The 16,480-nt window shown below is 34.4% G+C and overlaps 1 pseudogene; it reads right to left on the reverse strand.

The window, feature by feature from the left end:
- LOC101562258 overlaps positions 1 to 9,266 on the reverse strand; it is a 22,672-nt pseudogene extending 13,406 nt beyond the window's left edge.
- Positions 9,267 to 16,480: the final 7,214 nt, after the last annotated feature.

Here is a 16,480-nt window from a genome sequence, read left to right on the forward strand (position 1 = left end):
ACTCTCAGTAGCCCAATAACAGCCAATGAAATATGAGATGTAATTAAAAACCTACCGGCAAAGAAAAGTCCATGTCCGGATGGATTCACAGCTGAATTCTACAAGACATTTACAGAAGATGTAGTCCCTATACTTCTCACACTCTCCCATGAAATTGAAAAGGAAGCAATCCTCCCAAAATCATTCCTGGAGGCAAGTATTATACTGAAAACAAAACCAGGGAAAGATGCAAGTAAGAAAGAGAACTACAGGCCGATCTCATGAACATAAATGCTGAAATTCTCAATGAAATACTAGCAAATAGAGTATAACAAATCATCCAGAAAATCATACAGCATGATCAGCTATGATTCATCCCAGAAATGCAAGGATGGTTCAATATTTGAAAATCTATAAATTTAATACACTATATCAATAGAGTGAAAACTAAAAACCACACGATCATATCCACTGATGCAGAAAAGGCTTTTGACAAAGTCCAACACTCATTTATGGTCAAAGTTCTACAGAAAATTGAATAGATGTCCTCTACTTCAATTTGGTAAAAGCCATTTATGAAAACACAACAGCTAACAGAATCCTAAATGGGGAAAAACTGAAATCTTTTACTCTTGGATCTGGTACAAGACAAGGATGTCCTCTCTCACCACTCCTATTCAATATATTTCTGGAATCATTAGCTACAACCATTAGACAAGAGAAAGAAATAAAAGTTATAAAAATAGGCAAAGAAGAAGTTAAATTATTGTTATTTGAAAATGACATGATACTTTCTTTGGAAGTCCCCAAAAAACTCCACCAAGAAGCTCCTAGAATTAATACAGAAATTCAGTAGCATAGCAGGTTATAAAGTCAATACCCAAAAGTCAATAGCAATCCTCTGCACAGACAACAAACACACTGAGAGGGAAATCATAGAAACAATACCTTTTATAATAGCACTGAGGAAAATTAAATACTTTGGAATTAATCTCACCAAAGAAGTCAAAGACCTTTTCAAGGAAAATTATAGTACTCTGAAAAAATAGATTGTAGAGGATTTCAGAAAATGGAAAAATATTCCATGCTCCTGGATAGGATGAACCAACATCGTGAAGATGGCCTAGTTCCCAAAATTGCTGTATAGATTTAATGCAATCCCTATCAGACTACCACTGACATACATCATACACCTAGAAAAATCAGTCCTAAAATTTATTTGGAACCTGAAAAGACCTAGAATAGCACAGGCAATTCTGGACAATAAAGACAAGGCAGGAGGCATTACAATTCCTGGCTTGAAATTATACTACAAGGCTACTGTGATAAAATCAGCATGGTACTGGCAATAAAATAGACCAAAGGATCAATGGAATAGAGTTACATGATGCTGAAGCCCCTACAAACACACTAAGCACCTTATCTTTGACAAAGGGGCCAAACATACTCACTGGAAGAAAGATAGCTTCTTTAACAAATGGTGCTGGAAAAACTGGCTCTCTGTATGCCAAAAACTCAAACTTGACCCAGGTCTGTCAACATGAACTAAACTAAAGTCAAAATGGATTAAAGATCTAAACATTAAAGCAAGACACTAAATCTCCTGGAAGAGAAAGTTTGAGGGACTCTTGAAGTCATAGGGGTAGGCAAAGACTTCATGGACAGAAATCCAATCACACGGGAACCAGGTGAAAGAATTAACAACTGGGACCTGCTCATAATGAGAAGTTTATTCACATCAAAAGAAATTACCAACAAAGTGAAAAGGCACCCCACAAATTTGGAAAAAATCTTAACAAATAACTACTCATACAAAGGTATGCTCTCTAGAATCTCTAAAAACTAAAAAACACTAGGGCCCCAAAATTTAAAGACCCAATCCAGAAACGGGCATCTGAGATGAACACATGCTTCTCAGTGGAAGAAATTAAAGAAGTAAATAAATATATGAAAAAATACTCCACATTACTAGCCATCCACGAAATGCAAATTAAAACAACATTGAGATATCATCTCACCCCAGAAAGGATGGCTATCATAAAGAAATCAGACAAGAATAAATGTTGGAGATGCTGTGGGGAAAAAGGTACGCTTCTCCACTGCTGGTGGGTATAGACTGGTGCAATCGTTATGGAAATCAGTTTGGAGACTCCTTAAAAACTTGACCTGGAAATCCCCTTTAAACCAGCTATTCTTCTACTGAGAATTTTCCCAGAGGATCTGAAAACATCATATCATAGGGATATATGTGTGCCTATGTTTATAACAGCACAATTTGTTATAGCCAAATCTTGGAAACAACCAAGATGCCCATCACCTGAGAAATGGTTGAAAAAAGATGTGGTATTTTTACAGAATGGGCTATTATTCAGGTATTAAGAATGATAACCTCGAAGCCTTTATATTGAAGTGGATGCCACTTGAACATATACTCATAAGTGAAATAAACCAGACACATATGTGTAAATATTGTATAGTCTCCCTTGTATAAGAACTCAAAAGAAGAAATACAAATACAAAAGTATAATACAAGTAAAAAGAAAGCAGCATCTCCAGGACTAACTAACCAAGAAACAGAAAAGAGAAGAGCTAGGAAACATGAATAAGTCAAGCCATACAGTTATATGTAGAAGATGGGCAAGGCAATGATCCTGAGAATCTTCAGAAGATTTTTTAATCTAGCAGTATATTGGAAAGATTCTCACCTTGACTAACTATATATACTGATACCTGTGAACTAAGAAACTGCACTGCAGATGGTAATTTGTAATAGTTGTTTCATGCTTGGAGTGTCTGTCATTCTAGTCTTCTGAATATGGGCTGCTTGTCATGACATGACAGTTGGTGCTATGGTGTCTCCCATTTAGATAATTGTTCAAGAAGAAGGAGGTGGTGAATGAAAACAAGAGACAGGAAAGGGAATGATGTGGGACTCTCTTGCATCAAGGTTGTATATGGTGAGATTTTTGGACTTATGTGTAAACATAAGTATATAATTCTTTATATCTATTTTTAAAATATATTCTAACTTTTAAATGTTTTTATCATATTCTGTAGGGACTTAAAGTTCAACATATCAATACTTGATGAAAAATACCTGTTCCATATTATGCCTAAGATGTTTGATATGCAAACAGATAGTGAGGTTAAGCTTAACAGCCTAAGTTGTATGGTAATAACAATAAGTTTGTCTTCTGGATGGTTAACAACCTATGTTTGCAGACCAAATTTAGAGAAAAAGGAGGGCTACAAGGAAAGCCAACATTTTGACCGTAGCCTTCTAAGGTCAATTAATACTCAGGACATATAAGAACCTGTACTGTAAAGTCATGTAACTCAGTAGTGTCCCAAATTTTCTGATCCAGGAGATTATGGGGCCAAAGAAGAAAGTGGTGTAGACTGTGATGTAGACTGTGCCTGAGGAGAGTCACTTGGAGAGAAAATATTCAGGCTTTCATAGAGAGCACATTGGCCAAGCAATGGCCATGACTCATCCACTTGACTGACACTGACAAAGGTTCTACAATCTGAGGTACAGGATCTCAGGATAAATCCTGAGGGGATTTCAGTGACCTTATCAGACCCAAAAGCTACAACTCTTGCTGAGTAGGTCCTGCTTCACCTTGGTCTTAACCATCCAGCAAAAAAGTATAAAAATGAAATATAAGAAATAAAGCCATGCTGTTATGTTGAGCTACAGAGGACTCAGGTAAACAATGTCTGACGTTGCCAGTGAAGCAGAAGAGCCAACAATATTATGGGCTACTGGACTCTCTTAGAATATTTTGCTGAGTTTACACACCTATAATATTCAAATAACGGAACTTAACAAAAAAAGGGAATACAAATCAATGTCCACTTTGTATCTGTGTAATCAAAGTGACTAGGATAGATATATAGTTACATTCTCTTAATGAATAAAGGGATTTGTTCTAATTTTGTTTGTAAATAGGATATCATGTCTGCATCTTGTACAGCAATTAACCACTAAGAAGAATGTATGCAATGTGTGAATTATTGGAACTCTCCTACCAATTTGATTTGAAACTGTCTCATTGCTATTTGTTTATCAATAAAATTATGGGGGAAAAAAGCTAGACCCATGTCTATCTTCATGTACTAAAGTCAAATTGATCAATTATTTAAATAGCAGAATAGAAAAATTAAATTTTTTGATAGAGAAAATAGGCAGAAATCTCATGTACTAAAGTCAAATTGATCAATTATTTAAATAGCAGAATAGAAAAACTAAATTTTTGAAAGAGAAAATAGGTAGAAATCTCGTAAATATAGGTGCAAGCAGGTACTTCATGAAAAACCCTCTTACTGCCAAGGAAACAATAAAAATGACTCAAAAAATGGGATCTCCTCTCATTAAAAAAGCTTTTGTATACAAAAAAGAAATCTTTTTTTAAAATTAATTTTATAGAGAAATAGCCATGAGAGAGTTTCAAATCAGGTTGGTAGGACAGTTAAAATAATTAATATATTGAATATTCCTTTCACAGTAGTTATTCATAGTACAAGATGCAGAAATGATATCTTGTCTAAACACTATTAGTACAAATCATTCTTCTGATTGAACTAAGCGAATGTAGCTATATAACTATCTTCACTGATTTTATATACATATATATATATATATATATATTTTTTCACTACAAAATGGTCCTTCATTTATATCCCCCTTTTTTGTTTACTTTTGTCAGAGATGGGTATTCCATTGCCATCCAAATATTGTAGGTGCTTGAAGTCAGCTAAATAATCCAATATACTCTAGTAGTACGTAATAGTTGTGGGTTATCCATAGGAGTGGAAATGTCAGAAGTTGTTGACCTGAGCCATTTAAATCTCAGCATATTAATATGGCTTTACTTTATATACCTAGTGCGTATTCCTTTCTGCTGGATGGTTAAGATCAAGATAGAGCAAGACCTATATAACAAAAACCATAACTTTTATGTCTTGCAAGACACGTCACATCCCCTCAAGATTTACCATAAGTCATATACCGCACTTTGTAGATATTTTGTTAGTGTCAGCCATCTGGATGAGTCACGGTCACTGCTTGACCAATTTTCTCTCTGTGAAAGCCTGAGAGAATATTTTCTCTCCTTGTGACTCTCGTGAGGCACATTCTACATCTTCAATCACTTTCCTCTGTGACCACATCATCACCTTGATCAGAAAATTTGGGATAACACTGAGTTATAGGATTCTAGGATTCTACAGTACAGGTTCTCTTATGTCCTGAGTTCTAACTGGTGAAAATGGTGAATATCCTTGTAAAACTTCCTTTCTCTAATTTTTTGGTTTGCAAAATTAAGTTTTTCACCCTCCAGAAGAGACTGTTAATGATATTATTACAATACATCATAGGCGGACTAGGGAGATAGCTCAGTAGAATAACCACTTGCCTGGCAAGCGCAAGGGACTGAGTTCAATCTCTGCTTGTGAAAAAAAAAAAAAGAAAAGAAAAAAAAAGTGCTGCTACAATAAGTGCCACTACAATACATCATAGGCAATTGAGCTTAACTTCACTATCTGTCTGAATACCGAACATCTTAAGCATTACATGGAACAGGTATTTTCCAACAATCATAGATCTGATAAACTAAATCCTCATTGAATGTGAAAAAAATAAACTATTCCACATTTTTACACAGAAATTTAGAAATCTAACTATAAACAACATTGTAAGAGAACATTACTATGATTTTTTTCTTCTCTTTTGTTTTCTTTCATGTCATTCCAAGAATGATCCCTTTATTACACATTGCTATCCTCAGTGCAGTTGCTTAGTTCACAGGTGTCAGCATATGTAGTTAGTCAGGGTGAGAATCCTACCAATTAACTGTTAGTTTCAAAATGCTGATGGAGAATGTCAGGACCATGGCCTTAACCACCTTGTGTATATAGATGTCTAGTTTTGTCCCTGCCTCATTTCCTAGCTTTTCTCCTTGCCTTCTTTTCATTGTTTAATCCTTATGTTATTGCTTTTCATTTAGTTGTGTTATACCTTCCAGTTTTTATTTACTCTTTTGAGTTCCTATACTAGACTATATGATATTTACACATATGCAAATGATTCATTTCGCTTTTGAGTTTATCTTCAAGAGGCATCCACATATATATGAAGCCTTCAAGTTTATCATTCTTTATAGCTGAGTAATAGTCCACTGCATCAAAATACTATATATTATTCCTTCATTCCACAGGGTAGATGGTATCTCATTGTGTTTTTAATTTGCATTTAATGAATAGCTAGTGATGTGGAGCTTTTTTCATATATATATTCACTTCTTTAATTTCATCCTCTTAGTAGTGTGTGTTCATCTCAGATGCCCATTTCTGGATTGGGTCTTAAATTTTGGGGCCCTAATGTTTTTTTTTAGTTCTGTATAAATTCTAGAGATCAGACTTTTTGTTTGTGTGCTTATTAGTTGAGGTTCTTTTCAAATTTGTGGGTTATCTTTTCACTTTGTTGATAATTCCTTTAGATGCCAAAAACTTCTAAATAAGACGATGTCCCAGTTGTTAATTCTTCCAAGTATTACACATGCGATTTGATTTTTGTTCATGCACACTTTGCCTACCTCTGTGTCTTCAAGTATTCCTCCTCCTTTAACTTCCAGAAGATTCAGTGTTTCTGTTTTAATATTCAGATATTTAATCCATTTTCACGTTATCTTAGTGCATGGTGATAGGCCTGGGTCAACTTTAATTTTTGGCATGTAGAGAGCCATTTTTTCCGGCAATATTTAAGAGGCTATCTTTCTACCAGTGAGTGTGTTTGGCCCCTTTGTCAAAGATAAGGTGGCTGAGTGTGTTCGTAGGGGCTTCAGCATCTTCCAATCTATTCCATCGATCCTTGTGTCTATTTTTTGCCAATACCAGGCTAATTTTATCACAGTAGCTTTGAAGTATAATTTCAACTCAGGAATGGTAATACTTCTTGCCTTGTCTTTGTTCCCCAGGATTGCCTTTGCTATTCTAGGTCTTTTCTGGTTCTAAATAAATTTTAGGAACCATTTTTTCTAGGTCTGTGAGATATGTTGGTGGTAGTTTGATGGGGATTGCATTAAATTTGTATGGCAATTTTTGGAGTATGGCCATCTTTAAAATGTCGGTTCTTCCTATCCAGGAGCAGGGAATATCTTTCCATTTTCTGAAATTCTCTACGATCGCTTTTTTCAGACTTCTGTAATTTTCGTTAAATAGATATTTGACTTCTTTAGTTAGATTTATTCCTCAGTATTTCATTTTCTGTTGTGCTACTGTAAAAGTTTTTCTTTCTCTAATTTCCCTCTCAGTGTATTTGTTATCTCTGTAGAGGAATGCTATTAACTTTTGGTTATTGACTTTATAACCTGCTATGCTACTGTATTTGTATATAAATTCTAATGACATCTTTGTGGTGCTTTTTTGGTTTTCTATTTAGAGTATCATGTTATCTTCAATTAATGATAGTTTAACTTCTTCTATACCTGTTCTTATACCTTTCATTTCTCTCCCTTGTCTAATGGCTCTAGCTAATGTGTCGAGAACTATATTGATTAAGAGTGGTGATAGAGGACATCCTTCCCTTGTACCAGATCTGAGAGTAAAATATGTCAATCTTTCCCCATTTAGAATTATGTTAACTGTTGGGTTCTCATAGATGGCTTTTATCAGATTGAGGTAGAGTCCATCTATTCCAATTTTCTGTATAACCTTGAACATGAATGAGTGTTGGACTTTGTCAAAAACTTTTCAGCATCAACTAAGATTATCATGTGGTTTTTGGATTTGGCTCTACTGATATATTACATTTATAGATTTGCCTATATTGAACCATCCTTATATATCAGGGTCAATAATATTTGTAAATGTTGTATAATCTTCTTGATGATTTGCTGTATTCTATTTGCCAGAATTTTATTTAAGATTTTTGCATCTATGTTCATGAGGGAGATTGGACTGTAGTTCTCTTTTTTAATTGTGTCTTTCCCTGGTTTTGGTATTAGTATAATGCCTACCTTCAGGAGTGATTTTGGGAGGATTTTTTCCCTTTTAAAGTCATTCAATACTTTGTGGATAATTGGGATTATATCTGCTGTAAATGTCTTGTAGATTTTAGCTGTAAATCCATCAGGACATGGACTTTTTGTCAGTACTTTATTACATTTTGAATTTCATTGGCTATTGTTAGATTATTGAGATTTCTTATAGCTTCTTAATTCAGTTTTGGTAAAATGATATTTTCTAGAAATCTGTTCATTTCTTCTGTCTTCTATTCTGTGAGAGTAAAGTTTATCAAAGTAGCTATTGATGATCTGATTTTCCACTGGGTCTGTGGTAATTTTAACCTTTTCAATCCTTATTTCTTACATTTGAGGGGTTTTTTTTCCTCTTTTTGATGTGGCTACCTAGGGGCATCTCAATTTTACTTAATCTTTCAAAGGTCCAGTTTTTTGCTTCCTTATTTTTTTATTGTTTTCTTAATCTCATTTAATTAATGTCTGCTCTAATCATTATAATTTTCTCCCCCACCTTTGGTATTTGGGTTTGTTTTTTTCTTTCTTTTCTAGATGTATGAGGTGCAGCATAAGGGTATGTACTCGTTCCCATTCTGTTTTCCTAATGTGTGAGTTCATAAATATAAATTTCCCTCTAAAACTGCTTTCATCACATCCCATAAATTCCAATGAGTTGTGCTTGAATTTTCGTTGAATTATAGATATTGTTTAATTCCCTGTTAGTTTCATCTGTAACTCATTGGTTGCTGAGGAAAGTGTTGTTGTTGTTTTTTTTTAATTTCCATGTCTTTATGGAGTTTTTGTGATTTCTTCAGTTATTTATATCCAGTTTCGTTGCACTGTGGTCCAATAATAAGCATGGGATAATTTCTGTTTGCTTGCATATACTTAAGCATGTCCTATGGACTACTACATGGTCTCTCTTGGGAAATGTCCCATGTGCAGCTAAAAAAGTGTGTGTTCAGCTGTGGTTGGGTGGAATACTTTGTATATGTCTGCTAAATTCATTTGTTCCAAATTCTCGGTCAGTTCTACTTCGTCTTTGCTAATTTTTTTGTCTGCTTCACTTATCTTTTTGAGATAAGGGTTTTTAAGTTCACCTGCTAAGATTGTGGCATTGGTTATTAGCTTTTTTATGTTCATTAAGATTTATCTTATATAGTTGGATGCTCACTTTTTTGGTGCATACCTATTTATGAATGTTACCTCTTCCACTTCAATTTTTCCCCAATCCAGTATGCCGTGGCCTTCTTTATTTTGATTGATCATTCTTGGTTTGAAGTTGAGGTTGTCTGAAGAAAAGATTGCTACTGCTGCTTTTTTCTGGGGTGATGGAGCATGTAGTATTGTTTTCCATCCTTTGACTTTAAGCTTATGAATTTCTTTTTGAGATAAGTGTGTTTGTACACAGCATATTGTTGGATTTTGTTTCCTGATCCACTGTCCCAGTCAGTTTCTTTTAATTGATGAATTGAGTCCATTTCCATTGATGTTTATAATTGAGATGTATTGATTTATGATCGACTTGTTATTTAATTGCTGTTGTTTACCCCTTTTTCTCCATGTTTAATTGTTTCCCCTATTTGGTGGGTTCTTTCCATTCTCATTCATGGAGTTCTTGTCATTTTGTTCCCTCTCTAGATTATCTTTCAGTAGTCTGTGTAGGCTTGGCTTTGTTGTCATGAAATTGTTTAGTTGTTATTTCTCATGGAAGTATTTCACTTCTCCATCAGTCTTGAAAGAGAGTTTTGTAGGATATAGTAGTCTGGGCTGGAATTTGTTTTCATAGAGGACTTGGAGTTCTCTGCTCCATGCTCTTCTTGACTTCATGGTTTGTGAAGAGAAGTGTGCCTTTATGCTGATGGGTTTCCCTGTAAATGTGATCTAATTTTTTTTTCCTCTGACAGACTTAATATATTATTCTTGCGCTGGATTTCTGGGATCTCGACAATTATATTTCTGGTGTGTTTTTATTTGAGTTTATTCTATTTGGAGTTCTATATGCTTCAGGTACCTGAATGTAAGATTGTTTCCCCATATTTGGGAAGTTTTCTGCTATTACTTTGGTCCAAATTTTTTATATCATTTTTATTGACTCTTTTCTCCTTGATGCCTATTAGTCTCATATTTTTCATTTTTGCATCATCCTACAGATCATGAATTATTTTTTTCCTGCATGCTAGTTGTTTTTAAGTGATCTTTGTTTACTTTTTCACTAGCTACTTCAGTGTCTTTAAGATCTGAAACTCAATCTTCACTTTCATTTAAACAGTTTTGCCAGCTTGTGATTGAGATTTTAAGTTTCTCTGTGTCTCTTTGACTCTGATTCATGCAATGTATTTCTTTCATATATTGCTCACTCAAGGATTTCATTGTTTTTTTTATTCTTATCTATTTTTTATCAATGTCTTCTTTAGACACAATTATTATTTTTTTTAATTTTAGTTATCCTTTCTTTTTTTGCTTCAAAGGTTATTTCTGATCTGATTTCCTCTATACTTTTCTGAAGTAGATTCTTTCCTATCGATGCTATTAATGCAGACATTTCAACTATGTGATTCCTAGTTTTATCTATGCTAGTGGCTTCTGCATTTGTTCTGGCTGGCTTCCACTCTGAGATTGCATTTTGCTCCTTCTCTTCATCATTTTGTATAGCATTTTCTCTGACTATTTCATTAGAGCTGTGTTGCAGTTATAATCTTAGGACCTACCAAAATTCTTACCCAAGAGAGATTATGTTTAAGGCAGTTATTGTTTTGTATTTACAAATTATAATTAAGAACACTAATAATGGATAGTGATAATTAGCAGCTGACAACTTTTTCTAACTAATGGGTTCATATTTTGGACAGTAAGAGCAAACATTATGTCTGTATAGCTAAGCAAATATTAAATGAGGAATTATTATGTAAGTTAGCTCCCCTAAGTTCTGTTTGATCACCTCCCCTTGCTGTACCTGGTGTTTTCCAGGCAGAGTTGCTCACTCTGATTACCTTTTGATCCCCTCTCAGTCAAGAGAGAGAGAGAGAGAGGATGCTCTTGTAGATCTGGGTCTAGCAAAATGTCTCAGCTTACTGGGTCTGGATCTACAAAGTTTGAACTCATCCTGATGTGCCTGGCCTGTGTCTGGTTGCTGTGCTCTGCTTATTCCACTGGGCCCCGCTGAACTGAAATTTCTGTGCCCCTCAGGCAAGATGCTCTTCTCATGGATTAGCTGGGTGTTTCTGGGCTCTAACCTCTCCGCAGGGTCTTCAGCTGGAGAGTTTCACACCAGGCCTGTATGTCGGGCCTGGCCTTGGTCTGGGTGGATCCCGAGAGCATGATGGAAAGTCTCACTCACGTGCTGGGTCTGGGCTGGGTCTGGATGGATGCCGAGAGCATGGCAGGAGGTACTACTCGTACACTTGTCATAAGTTGGGTCTGGAGGGTCTGGCAGGTGCACTGGAGTGGAAGCTCTGCCACACACACATCTGGTCTCAGCTGTGTCTCGAGTGGGCCTGAGAGCATGGCGGATGTTCTCACTCACACACCAGGCCAGGCTGGGAATAAAAGCACTAATAGGGCAATAAAACAACCCTCATAACAGGAAAGAATGTGGTCAGCTGAGCCACAAGGATTTATATCCAGAACATATATAAAGTTGAAACAATACAAACCTCTAAATTAAAATGAATATCTCAAATGAATACACACTTCTCAGCTGAAGAAATACAAATGAGAAATAAATAAATTAAAAAGAAATGTTCAACATCACTGGTCATTTGTGAAATAAAAATTAATGTTACATTGAAATTTCATTTTATCTAAGAAAGAATGGCTATCAAAAAATATCAACCAATAATAAATTCTGGCAGATTTATGGGAAAAAATATTCTTCTGCAGTAAAGGTGAGAATATGTAGTGGTTCAATCAATGTGGAAATCAGTGTGGAAATTCCTTAAGAAACTGGGATTAGAGGTACCGTTGGTTCTAGCTATTATTGCCCTTCTGGATACTTTCCTAGCAGAATTTAAAAAATCGTAATAGAGTGATATATGTGGACCCATGTTTATAGCAGCACAACCTGTGGTAGCTAAGTCTTCGGAACATCCAAGATGCTCATCCACTGATAAATGGTTAAAAAAGTTGTTTAATAGAATGGAGTACTACTGAGGCAACAAAAATGGCAAAAGGGAGACTTTTAAAGAGAAATGGACACAACTTGAGACCATACTAAGTGAAATAAAACATCCTCATAGGTATAAACATCATATTGGCTAACCAATGTGAGAAACTGGGCAAGAAAATAGGAAAAACTGCAGATCAAAAGACAAACTGCAATAGGAAAAAGGAAAGATGAAGAGAGGAGAAAACAAAGCAATTATATGGATTGTGTAATACAGTGAAGATTTTTATAGCTAACTTCTCTTAGTTCCTTGAAAAGAATGCTTTGTGCTAATATTGTTTAGATAAGATGTCATGATATATCTTGTACTCTAATGCAAAAGTCACTTTATGTAATGTAACAACAATTATTCCACTAACCTGTTTCTAAATTCAAAATGCATTAACTATTGTAACAACTAATGTATAAATCTGTAAATGTCCTAATAAATTATTTCATTGTGTATCTTTTTCTCTTTAAAATAAAAACAATATTGTCACCAAGTTTCTAAAGCCCTATTTATAGGACTTCATTTTAATTATCATATCAGACCTAGCTCTTAATGGGGAACAATACAATATAGTAAAAGGAAAATAATATAATAATATAAAAGAATAGCATAAATCATCAAAGGAAAAAAGTCAGAGATATTCAAAGAGTAGTGATTTAAAACAATTGTACCCAACCCAGAAAGAATGGCTATCATAAATAAAATCACCCAACAACAAATGTTGGAGAGGCTGTGGGGAGGAAGGAACCCTTCTCCCCTGCTGGGGGAAATGTAGACTGGTGCTACTACTATGGAAATCCTCGTGGAGACTCCTTAAAAAGCTAGGACTGGAAAACCCATTCAAACCAGCTGTCCACTTGTGAAGGATTTTCTCAGAGGAATTCAAACCATCATATCATGGTGATATATGTGTAGTAAATATCATGCAGTCTCCCTAGTGTGAGAACTAAAAAGAAGAAATAGAAACAGAAAGGTATAGCACAATTAAAAGGAAAGCAAGAACTTAAGAATTAGACAATGAAGAGAGGGCAAGAAGAAAAGCTAGGAAACATGACAGGGGCAAAGCCATATATTTTCATGCACAATGCGATTAAGCCAACGATCCTGAGAATCTTCAGCAGTTTTTGAAATGAGCAGTTAATTGGTAGGATTCTCACCCTGACTAACTATATATGCTTATACCTGTGAACTAAGCAACTGCACTGAAGATAGCAAAGTGTAATGCAAGTGTAATGCTTGGAATGCCCGTAATTCTGGTCTTCAAAACATGTACTGCTCATCATGTCATACCATTTACTGCCATACTGTCTCTCAACTAAATGCTGGTTTAAAATGAATGAAAACAAGAGATAAGAAAAAATGTCACAAGACAGTCATGGTACAATGCTGTATATGGTTAGATTTCTAAATTTCTGTGTAAAAAGTGTAATTGTTTATTCCCATATTTTCAAATAGTTTTTAAAATTTTTTTCCTTCATATTCTATAGGGACTTCAAAATTTAATATAGCAATGCTTGATGGAAAATACCTGTTCCACTTTATGCCTAAGATGTTTGATATTCAGACAAATAGCTAGGTTAAACTGAACTGCATATGTTGTAGGGTAATAATAAGCTTATCTTCTGGAGAGTTAGCAACTTAATTTTGCAGGCCAAAACTAGAGAAAAAGAAGAGCTGTAAGGATGGCCAACCTTTGGGCCCTAGCCATTTAAGGTCAGTGAAGACTCAGGACACAGGAGAACCTGTACTGTAACACCATGTAACTCAGTTGTGGCCCAAATTTTCTGATCAAGGAGATTATGGGGCCATAGAGGAAAGTGATCAATGATATAGAGTGTCCCTAAGGAGAGTTACAAGGAGAGAAAACATTCTCTCAGGCTTTCACAGACAGCAAATTGGTCAAGCAATGGCCATGACTCATCCACATGGCTGACCCTGACAAAAGATCTACAAACTGCTGTATAGGGTTTCAGAATAAATCCTAAGGGGACTTGACTGACCTTGTCAGATACAAAAATTACATTTTTTGTTATAAAGGCCTTGCTTTACCTTGGTCTTAACCATCCAGCAGAAAAGTTTAAAAATGAAGTATGAAATGTAAAAATGTATTAATATGCTGAGCTGTAAAACGCTCAAGTCAAAAACTTCTGACATTGCCAGCCCTATGGAAAATCCACTACTATTATGGACTACTGGACTATATTGGAATATTTTGCTGAATTAGCATACCTACAATATTTAAATGACAATAGAATACCCTTCTCTGACAAAACTAAACAAAAAATGTGTTATAAATGAAGGACCATTTTATATCTGTATATTCAAAATAGGATAGATATACAGCTACTTTTTCTTAATTCAATGAATAGAAAGATTTGTTATAATAATGTTTTTGGACAGGATATCACATCTACATCTTGTACTATAAATAACCACTAAGAAGATGACAATATGCAAGTATTAAGTATTGAAACTGTCCTACTAATTGTTTTAAAACTGTCTCGTTACTATTTCTCAATAAAATTATAAAAAAATAAAATTAAAAAATAATAATTGTACCAAGTGAATAATAGCCTTATTCCACAGATAACACTGAAGAGTGTGTAAGCAATTTAAGTATAATGATGTAAACATTAGGAAAGAGACAGAAAATCTGAAGATCAATAAAATTATAAAAATATTAGAAAATGCCTTTCCTCATTTAATTAGAAAACTGCCTACAACTAAGAAAATCTCAGTTTGAGAATATCTCAAAATTGTAAACTATTATAGATTGGTACAAACACTGTGGAATCAGTGTGACAATTCCTTAAGAAACTGGGACAGGAGGTCTTATTCCACTAATCTATTACCTTTCTGAATATCTTCCCAGAAGAATTAAAAACTCATATCACACAGTTATATGTGCACTCAAATTTATAGCAGCACAATTTGTCATAACTAAATCTTTGAAAAATCCAAATGGCCATCAATTGAAGGATCAATAAAAAAGATCTGATGTTTTTATACAGTATTATTCAGCAATTTAAAAAAAATGATGTTAGGGCTTTTATAAACAAATGGATGCAACTCAAGACCATGTTCATAAGTGAAACAAATCAGACTCATATGTGCAAACAATGTATTTTCTCCTTAATGTAGAATCTGAAATGGTAGAAAAAGTGTGAAAGATATAATAGAGACTGTGAATGGAACAAAAATTGTTCAAAGAGAATTAATACCTGGGATAACGGAAAGGAGAAAAGTAACAACCAAGATAAAAAATGCATACACAGAATAGCTTGGATAGTTGTACTTCTGATTTCTAGTGATCTGTTAAAAGAAACAATCAATGCTTAATTTTTTCTTTTTTCTCATTTTTAATTTTTGATCAATTTTCGATGTTTTTATCTGATAATCTGAACAACTAATTTGAAGAGAACAGAATGCACTATACCAACCAATTGTGAATTCCTAGCATTTTGTTTAGGAAATTCGGTATCGGTTATTGTGCTTTCAAAAAATATATATTTTTTATTCTTGTAAATATAAAAAGTAACAAAAAAGAAAGAACAGAACAGAACAGAAAAAAAAAAGAAAAGAAATGAAATGGAGCTTCAAAATTAAATAACAAGGATGAAGATGGAGTTCAACTGTGTAGCACCTGCCTGGCAAGCACGAGTCCCTGAGTTCAATTATTGGTATAAAAAGAGGAAAAAAGAAAATAAAAGCAAAGAGAAGACTGGGAAAGGCAATGAAACAGAATACACAAGAATTACAGGTCAAAAAAAAAAAGGATAATATAATTCATGGGAAATCCTAAAGGCAGAGAAAGAAGGAAAAGACAAAAATGTTGAAATAATTATGAGTGAGAATTTCCTTTTAATGATATAAGTTAATGTAAGATACCAAGACATAGTTACATAAGCTAAACAAACACCAAGAAAAATAAACTTTGAACAACTTTTATGAGCTATATCTTAGGAAAATATTCACAAAGGTACAAAATGTGTAGAGGACATAAGTACAAACAAAGAAGAGAATAAACTAACAAATTTTTTTAGACATCAATCCCACTGTATCAGTGTTCACATCAGTGGTCTAAATGTTTCACTGAAAAGACCGACTCGAGCAGTAAAGTAAGAAAATCCAGCCACACATTGTATATAAACAAGCGTTTCGCAGGGGTATAGCACAGTGGCATAAGCGCCTTCCTGGCAACCCCAATGTCCCAAGTTTGATCACTGGTACTGAAAAAATAAATTAGGCAATTGTTTTTAAACATGGAGATACATACATATTCTAAAAACTTGATGTAAAAATACACAGGCTGTCAGTAATAAAATAACA

Source organism: Octodon degus, unplaced genomic scaffold (assembly GCF_000260255.1).
Source record: "Octodon degus isolate 3935 unplaced genomic scaffold, OctDeg1.0 scaffold00014, whole genome shotgun sequence".
NCBI lineage: Eukaryota > Metazoa > Chordata > Mammalia > Rodentia > Octodontidae > Octodon > Octodon degus.